Raw genomic sequence first — 6,000 nt, 5'->3', positions numbered from 1 at the left:
GAAGGAAGGAAGGAAGGAAGGAAGGAAGGAAGGAAGGAAGGAAGGAGAAAGAATGAACCTGGGCTTGGAAGCTAGATCAAAGTGGGCCTGAATCGCCTTTTCATCTCCTTTAAATCTAGAACTACCAGACATGGTATTAATCTCTCTGAGTCCTAGTTTCTGCATCTGTGGAATGAGAGTTAGGTTAATACATGTGATAGGCCCCATGCCATTCTTGGCACATGGTAGACACTCAGTAAATAATGAGAATTATTAGTACCATAGCATCATGTATCTTAGGCTGTGTCAGTGAGGGTCCAGCTAACATAAGCCAAAAAAGATCATTTATTTGAAGAATCCTAGCTCATAGCCTTGAAGAAAGGGTCGACTCTGAGGCTTCAGGAAGGCCAGGAAACTTGGGCCTGGATTTTCAGGAAAAGGAAGGCTGCATTTGGGTAGAGGCAGTGCCAGCCTCTTTGTGTGGTTGAGACAGTCTCATTGGCAGGTCTGGATCCTGTGCTAACAGTCTCGTGGGAGATTGAGGGAGATGGAGTTCTCTTTCTGAAAAGTGAGGTGCTGGGGTGCCTGGGTGGCTCAGTCGGTTGAGCATCCGACTTCGGCTCAGGTCATGATTTCATGGTTCGTGGGTTCAAGCCCCACATTGGGCTCTGCTGTCAATGTGGAGCCTGCTTCAGATCCTGTCTCCATCCTTCTGCCCCTCCCCCATTCATGCTCTCTCAAAAATAAACATTAAAAAAAAAAGAAAAAAGTGAGGTGCTGTATCCAGAAGAAAGGAGGGGAGACTGCTAGACAGGCAGAGCTTTTGACTATCACACATGAGACTCCCCTTCCATCCTCAGTGCCCACCCCTACCCTGGTGGTCTATGTATGTAGGCCTGCTAGGTGAGCCCTCATGTGCCAAACTACTGCTTCCCCCACCGACTTTGTTCAAATTCCTCCATCAATTTTTAATTTCAACACACTGTCTGCTGGCCCAGCCCAGCCCCACCCTGAGCAGGAGGGTGGCATCTTTACCCAAAGGGCTGCCCTGCTCCGGAGCCTCCAGCCTCCTCCCCAATCCTTCTCAGGAGTTCCAGACCCAAATCCTCACCTGCTGTTTACAAAGTTCTATACACCCTACAGAAAAGAGCCTCCGGTCAGTTTTGAAATTTTCATTTGTTTTTTCCTACTTTTACTTTTTCAATGTTGATTTTTCTTTTGACTCTATTCTTGTCCCAGACCTGCAAGAAATGTGTTCTTAGGAAGGCTGCTGGGAGATCTTGGGTTTCCAGTAGGATGAGAAGGCTCAACTGAGACAAATAGAGACAAATACTGAGAATTGCCAAGTGTCCTTAAGTACTGAGCCCTCCACAGGGCCCCAGGGAGGGACTGACACCCTAGCTTTGCCAGTATTTTCTGCTTTCCTCCTCTCCCCTTTTCTGCTCCCAGTATTCTTCCACAACAATGCCATCTACTCGGGGTATCTAAAAGGCCTCTAGGTGTGAGGGACACACTTCAGAGGTGTAAGATTTCATGGCAAACAGTCTCAGGCCCAATAAGGGAAAGAAGCAGGCCTATCTTCTCAGGATTGATTAGTTATTTGCCTTTGTGCCCTGTCTTCCCCTCTCTCCTGGAAGATTCCTACCGCCGGTGCCCTCATACCTCACCAAGGCTTGTCCATTCCAAGTATTCCAGTATTGCCTGCTGCAAGACTTCCCCTTCCCCTTTCCCCTGTTAAAGCTTCTCTCTTCTGTATCTCTTGTCTTTTCAGACTGCTGTATGTTAGATCAGTTAATTTCCACAGTTGTGGTAAATTTAAAATCCCAGAAAACTTGTATTTTATAGGGGAGATATAAAAGGACAGAGTGTCGGTTTCAGAGGGTAACTATAAGGATTAGCTCCTCCTTGTGGGGGCCCCCTGGGTAGTATAGCTGTAGTGCTTAAGGGAAGGAGGGAGGGAAGGATGGACAGACAGGTGAATGAACTAGTGAGGAAGGAAGGAACTGATGGGGGGAGATTCACAATTACAATCACTTTCTGAGGATTCTATCCACCACATAAATGGATGGCTGTCTGCTCTGCGTACACAGGCCTGGCCTGGGGGGTGGGCCAGTTGGACTCCACCAGCCTGAGCATTATTTAAAGGTAAGAAAACAGTTTTTTGAAAGAAACTTATGAGAAGCAGTGAAATGTAGCATTTGGATAGGGAAATTTCCTTCCTTCCTTCCTTCCTTCCTTCCTTCCTTCCTTCCTTCCTTTTTTGAGAGATAATCACAAACCACAAAATTCACCCATTAAAGTATACAATTTAATGTTTTTTAGTATATTCTCAAGGTTGTGCAACCATCATCACTAATTGCAGAACATTTTCATGACCCAAAAAAGAAACCTTGGACCCTTTAGTAGTTACAGACTATCCCCTAGCTCCTGGCAACCACTAGTCTACTTTCTGTTTCTGTGGATCTGCTTATTCTGAACATTTCATATAAATGGAATCCTGTAATAAATGGCCTTTTGTGTCTAGTGTCTTTCACTTAACATAATGTTTTCAGGGTTTATCCATGTTGCAGCATGTGTCAGTACTTCATTTCTGGTTAGTGCTGAATAGTATTTCATTGTATGGATATACAACTTTTATTTACCCTGATGGATGTGTAGATTGTTTCTACTTTTTGGCTATTATAAATAATATCGCTATGGACATTTATGCACAGGTGTTATTGTGGATGTATGTTCTCAGTTTTCTTGAATATATACTTGTAGTGGAATTGCTGGGTCATATGATAATTCTGTGCTTAAATTTTTGAGGAAGTGCTGTGGGTTGGGGATTTTTGATACCTTTTTTTCCTGGATTATAAACATATGTTCATGGGGCACCTGGGTGGCTCAGTCAGTTGAGTGTCCAACTCTTGATTTCGGCTCAGGTCATGATCCCAGGGTTGTGGAATCAAGCCCTGTGCTGAGCGTGGAGCCTGCTTAAGGCTCTCTCTCTCTCTCTGCCCATCTCCCCCACTTGCACTTTCTCTCTCTCTAAAAATAAAAAGAAACAAAAAATGAAACAAAAACCCCATATATGTTCATTGTAGAACATTTACAAGGTATACAAATGTACTCAGAAGAAAATAAGATTCTCTATATAACCCATTAATAACTACCTTTAATATATTGTGTATTTCTTCATATCTTGCTTATGTACATCATTTAAAAAATTGTATTAAGCTTAAAATAGATACAGTTTTGTGTCTTAATTCTTTCACTTTACTTTCTATTGTAAGCATTTTTCATGTCAACAAATATTGTAATATTGTTTCTGACCACATTCTGTCATCATTAGATACATCACAATTTATTTAATTAACCTGCTATTCTTGGACATGTGGATAATTTCCACATTTTTGCGATTATCACAGGTGGTGCAGTATCTTTGTATGTAAATGTCCATCTACATCTCTGATAAGTTTTGTGGGTTTTTTTTAATAGGTGTTTTTTTAATGTGCTAGGTGTTGTGGTTTTTTTTTAAGGGTTTTGTTTGTTTGTTTGTTTGTTTTTTAGGTAAGCTCTATGCCCCCAACCTAGACTCCAAGATCAAGAGTTGCATGCTTTACTGACTGAGCCAGCCAGGTGCTCCATACATCTGTGATAAGATTTGAGGTAAAATCCTAGAAATTGAAATTTCCGGGTAAAAGAATCTATAAACATTTTAGAAATAAACCTTTTGTTTTGAAATAATTTTAGATTTATGGAAAAGTTGCAAAGATAGTACAGAGTTCCTACATACCCTTCACACAGCTTCCTCTAATGTTAATATCTAACCAGACAGAGTATATTCATCAAAACTAATAAGTTAACATTGGTACATTACTATTAACTAAGCTTCAGTGGGGGGGGGGGGCAGAGAGAAGGGAGGGAGAGAATCCCAAGCAGGCTCCTTGCTGTCAGTGCAGAGCCTGACCTCACAAACCATGAGATCATGACATGAGCCGAAACCCAGAATCAGATGCTTAACTGACTGAGCCACCCAGATGCCCCCTGAGTTTGACTTTTATTAGTTTTCTTACTGATGTCCTTTATCCATTCCAGGATCCAGTCTGGGATACCATGTTGTATTTGAGCATGTGAATACTTTCAAGGCTTTTGATGTTTGTGTAGGAAGGTTGTGTCAATTTATATTCCCACCAGTAGTATAGGGGAAGGACTTTGCCAAGCTAATAGGTATTACAGCAGCAATAATAGTGTGAATTTAGTGGGCATTTCTTTTTTCTTTTTTTAAGTATATGAATATTTTATTAGATCATATATGCAGGAAGTTAAAAAACATATCATTACATGAATGATAAATGTAACGTAAATGCTATGATGCCAGCTATAGAAATAAGCATACAGTTTTGGAAACAATGTTTTGTCACTCTTTTTATTTTTTTTTTTAATTTTTAATGAATTTATTCATTTTTAAAGATTTATTTTCTTGAGTAAGCCCCCAAGTGGGGCTCAAACTCATGACCCCAAGATCAAGAGTCACATGCTCTACCCACTGAGCCAGCCAGGTGCCCCTGTCACTTTTCAAGTACTGTTTTTTTCTGGGACACCTGGGTGGCTCAGTTGGTTAAGCATCTGACTTTAGCTCAGGTCATGATCTCCCCATTTATGGGTTTGAGCCCTGCGTCAGGCTCTGTGCTGCCTGCTTCAGATACTGTGTCTCCCTCTCTCTGCCCCTCCCTCTCTCTCTGCCCCCGCCACTTGTGCGCACACTCTCTCTCTAAAAAAATGAATAAACATTTTTAAAAAATTTTAAATATTGTTCTTTCTGGATTTTTTCTTTTTTTTTTTAATTAAAAATTTTTTTCAGGGCGCTTAGGTGGCTCAGTCGGTTAAGTGTGCAGCTTCAGCTCGGGTCATGATCTCACAGTTCGTGAGTTCCAGCCCCGCATCAGGCTATGTGCTGACAACTCAGAGCCTGAAGCCTGCTTTGGATTCTGTGTCTCCCTCTCTCTCTGCCCTCCCTTGCTCGTGATCTGTCTCTCTCTCTCAAAAATAAACATTAAAAAAAAAAAATGAAAAAAAATTTTTTTTAATTTTAATTTCAGTATAGTTAACATAGTGTTATATTAGTTTCAGGTGTACAGTACAGTGATTCAACAATTTCATATGTTAGTGCTCATCAAGATAATTGTACTCTTAATCCCCTTTACCTATTTCACCCATCCCCTCCCACGCCTCTCCTCTGGTAACCATTAGCTTGTTCTCTAGAGTTAAGAGTCTGGTTTTTGGTTTGTCTTTTTTTCTTTGGTCATTTGTTTCTTTGTTTGTTGAGAGAGAGAGAGAGAGAGAAAGAGAGCACACATGTGGGGGAGGAACAGAGGGAAGAGCAGAGGGAAAGATAGAGAATCTCAAGCAGGCTTCATGCCCAGCACAGATGGACGCAGGTTTGCTCTCTGTGAGATCATGACCTGAGCTGAAATAAAGAGTTGACACTCAAGCAGCTGAGCCACGCAGGTGCCTCTGTTCATTTGTTTCTTAAATTCCATGTATGAGTGAAATCTTGTGGTATTTATTTTTCTCTGACTGATTTATTTCACTTAGAATTATACCCTCTAGGGGCGCCTGGGTGGCGCAGTCGGTTAAGCGTCCGACTTCAGCCAGGTCACGATCTCGCGGTCCGTGAGTTCGAGCCCCGCGTCAGGCTCTGGACTGATGGCTCGGAGCCTGGAGCCTGTTTCCGATTCTGTGTCTCCCTCTCTCTCTGCCCCTCCCCCGTTCATGCTCTGTCTCTCTCTGTCCCAAAAATAAATAAAAAACATTGAAAAAAAAATTAAAAAAAAAAAAAAAAGAATTATACCCTCTAGATTTATCCACATTATGGAAAATGGCAAGATATCATTCTTTTTTATGGATGAATAATATTACACTTCTTTATCCATTCTTTATCCATTCATCTTCTTTATCCATTCATCTATCCATGGACACTTGGGCCGCTTCCATAATTTGGCTGTTGTAAATAATGCTGCTTATAAACAGCATGTA

At 41.4% G+C, this 6,000-nt stretch overlaps 1 protein-coding gene across 11 annotated transcripts in view; it reads left to right on the top strand.

Annotated features, from left to right (window-relative positions):
* The window catches only part of ASPRV1 (aspartic peptidase retroviral like 1), a 111,737-nt gene that overhangs the window by 83,557 nt on the left and 22,180 nt on the right, over positions 1 to 6,000 (top strand). For all 11 annotated transcript variants that reach the window (XM_049651606.1, XM_049651603.1, XM_049651609.1 and 8 more), the window contains one exon: positions 3,532 to 3,630. The gene's annotated coding sequence lies outside the window, so the exon portion shown is untranslated. The remainder of the gene's footprint in view (positions 1 to 3,531; positions 3,631 to 6,000) is intronic.

The sequence above is a fragment of the Panthera uncia genome (genome assembly GCF_023721935.1).
Source record: "Panthera uncia isolate 11264 chromosome A3 unlocalized genomic scaffold, Puncia_PCG_1.0 HiC_scaffold_11, whole genome shotgun sequence".
Classification (NCBI taxonomy): Eukaryota; Metazoa; Chordata; class Mammalia; order Carnivora; family Felidae; genus Panthera; species Panthera uncia.
Note: the sequence above shows the minus strand (reverse complement) of the source record. Positions and strands in the feature narration are given on the sequence as shown.